Raw genomic sequence first — 3,779 nt, 5'->3', positions numbered from 1 at the left:
AGTCATATCTTCTACTATACTTTCTGACATTTCCCAAATATTGCATGGCTATAATCATTATTATTTCATAAGAATTTCTTATATTCCAATCATATATTAGTAACAAGAAATACCATTCTTATGATGTCACATTTGAGCTCAAATCCTTTACCTAAAAATGATTATTATCGTGTACTCTCCAATCAAACAATGTATAACACAAATGAAAGTAATCCATACTTCAATATCATTTAATGATATCAAATTTTTTGCTTGTCCTATTCTATTGCACTGAAAAGTTGAGGATATTTCATGGGTTGGAAAATCCTTAAATCTTTCTCTACTTCCTTTTGATCACACCCTAGGTTTGATAGTACATCTACAACAGTATTTCCTTCCCTTGGAGTATGGGAATATAATTTTGCTTCAAAAAAGTCTATGATTCTCCATGCTTGTTGTAAAATATATTCAATTTTCCAACTTCCCAAAATTCTATTTATACATGCATTGATTAATACCATTGAATCTCCCACAATGTGAATGCAATTAATGTTAAGTTTGTTTTCCATTTCTAATCCATATAGTAGTGATGGAGCCTCTGCTACATTATTTGTACCTAGCAAATTTTTTTTAGCCAAAGTAGCCATTACATTCCCTTGATGGTCTCTAATACAAGCTCCAATCCCTAAGGCCCCTAGGTTTCCTCTCAAACAACCATCAAAAATTAATTTCAAAACACTAGCATTTGGAGGAATCCATCTAACATTAGACCTTATATCTCTAACTTTAGGTCCAAAAGCTATAAATCTATAACTCGATGAAGGAAAGTTAGCCCAATGATTTGCCATCATAATATCCCACCTTGTAACAACTAGTTTCTATGTAGTGTTCCTAATATAAACCAAGGCCATTTCTACCACTAAGGATTCAATTAAATACATGACCACTTATATATCTAAATTTTGGTTCCTAAAAATTCTCTTATTCCTCTCCCATCACATAGCCCAAACCACTATGGTTGGAATGTACTTCCATAGACATGAATAAAAAGAATGACTAACTAAACAAGGCCAATCTTGAAATAGGTCCCATAGAGTATTTAGTAATGGCATTATAATCTTAAGCCTCTGTAGAATAAATAACCAACATTGTTGTGCAACTTTACATTGAAGCAGTAAATGGTCTACTATTTATAATTGATCCATACACATGACATATTGCAGATTGTGCACAATATTTAACTTTTGTAACTGATCTCTAGTCAAAATTCTTCTTTTTAGGGAAAGCTAAGCAAAACAACCAGCCTTTGTCATTACAACAAGGTTCTAATGAAATTTATATACTCGTGACACTAGGTTTTCCTTGATATTAGCATCTAGCAACCTTATAACCCAATTTAACAGTATAACTACCATCTTGTTGGGACACCCATATCACCTCATCCTTCTAATTCGAAAGGATAACTACTTTGGAACTACACAAGCTAATAAAATCCCTCTTAATCTCATCTAGGATAGGTAATTGATTTGGCTTCTTCCATATGAATTGCCCTGATACCCTATCCATTGCCTCTATATAGTCTACTATGCATTTACCCCAATGGTCACAAAAAACTAGACTCCATTCCCTTAAGGAACTAGATAATGTTTGTGTATCCCCAATTTTAGGAATAATGGAAATATTTATAGAATTAAAGTTACTAAGCATGCCCCCTTTCTCCTAGATTCTACCAGGTCTAATAAAAGATTCTAACTTATGATATCCCAACATTTGTAATAGAATAATTGTTGGACTAAGTACCAACATTCCCCTTCAGGATTCATGATATGGCTTAACCACCTCCTTTGTTCTATAAGTCTAGTGGTTGTATCAAGCACTAATAGGTCGATCTTTTGATGCAATGGCAACTCTAATTTGTAACAAGTGGTATCAGAGCTTGGTCACAGGTTTGAATCTCCTCGGGTAACACTGAGGGGGGATCGTTAGACTAATCACCAACGTTCCCCTTCAAGATTTATGACATGGCTTAACCAAATCCTATTTTATATTAGTCTAGTGGTTGTATTGGGCATTGACAAGTTGATCTTTTGGTGTAATGACAACTCTAGTTTGTAACAATAATGTCATGAATCCATCTTGTCTAGGAGCTTTATCAAAGGAAAAAAGTTTGAACCACTTTCTGAATCTCCTCCAACAAAAATGGTTTCATGAGATCACTATTTTCTTGATCTATTACAACTTCTGGAATAGCTTCCAACAATGAGTTAGTTTTATCTTCACTCCTCTTCTTCACTTCTAAAGGATCAAGAATATCTTTAAAAGACCCAATGCCCTCTTTCTTAATACTTGCTTCATCACTGATCAGATTGTCTAATGTAGGATCTTTAATTGAGAATATAGTCATACATTCTTTTTGTTGCTTTCTTGATGCATGAAACTTTTTGTGATCCTATCTCCCTTACTTAGCCATAGTTCTCTTGATTTCTATCTCCAATATTCTTCTTCTATTTTGCACATCTCCTTGCACAAAGATTGTTTCTCTTTCTGAAGTGAAAAAAGTTGTGGATTCAAATTGTATGTAATAATCTGATCATTCAACTCTTCCAATTCCCTTTGAATAATTGGGTGAATGCACCAAGTTGTGGTGCCAAAAAGATGACATACAACTTTAATTTTGAAAATTTTAAAAGCATGTATGTGCTTTTAAAAAAACCTATATATGGGTTGCAAAACCATGGCCCATTCCATTTTTTCTTCTTTCTTTTTGTTGGTGCCTTCTTTTCCCTCAACAACACACACACACACACATTTTGTAGAAGTTGAAGAATTTTCTCTCTCCTTCTCAAAATGCCTCCTTGTCACCAGAGATCAAGATTAGAATTATCAAGTATAATTTCTACTCTAGTTTTTGCATTGTTTTGTATAGTTTTTAGTTTTGCTTCAAAAACTTTTATTTATTTAAAATCCAATTGGTTTCTTATCAGGAAATGTGAATAATCAACCACCAAATGCCCAGCCTAATAAAAAAAATCAAATGAAAACCCTCATGAGGAAGACCAAGAACTTCCACAACCTTCATCGATTGAAAGACCTCCTCCTGGCACCCAAGACAATATAATGAATGAAATAGAAAGAGTGAAAAATGAATTAGAAGCAATCATTGGTAGGTTGAAAGCTTGTGGGAAAACTAATTCTATGAGAGCACAATCGGTATCCTCCCTTGAGTCCCTTATGAGCCATGTAGCTTCTGTTAGTGGTTAGGTGGATATTTGGCATGTTAAGAGAGAAGAAAAAAGAAGATATCATGCAAAAAAATAATCCTATGAAGATGTAATAAAAAAGGACATAGTGAAAGGTAACATATGTGCATTGTTCAAAAATCTAGGAGAACAAGACACTTTAAACATACAACTAAAAGGTTCCCCATCCACTAGTACATACATGATGATATTAGAAATAACTTTTGGGATAGATGGTGGATGGTCTTTGATGCCCTTCTCTACAATAATCACGAGGTTCTAATTTATTTCTTAAAGAATTTGTATTGTGAATTTGTCCTTGGGGAGATCCCCAATTATTTTGACATGTTAGATTCTCAGGGTAGAGGTGGAGGGTCATCATTTGAGAGGTTGGGGGCATGTCATGACCCTAATGTAGTTAGGACACATGTTGTCAAGCCATAGGGTGACCATGTCATTATTCTTTTAGTTGTGAAGGAACATGTAGAGACCAGTACTCTAGGGACTATCAATTCTTTAACATAGACTTTCATTCATTGAGCCAGTCCATTTGTTGAGGAG

The sequence above is a fragment of the Cupressus sempervirens genome, chromosome 5, assembly GCF_028749045.1.
Source record: "Cupressus sempervirens isolate cs-2001-9-10 chromosome 5, ASM2874904v1, whole genome shotgun sequence".
NCBI lineage: Eukaryota > Viridiplantae > Streptophyta > Pinopsida > Cupressales > Cupressaceae > Cupressus > Cupressus sempervirens.
The sequence above is the reverse complement of the archived record's forward strand: the minus strand, read 5'-3'. Positions refer to the sequence as shown.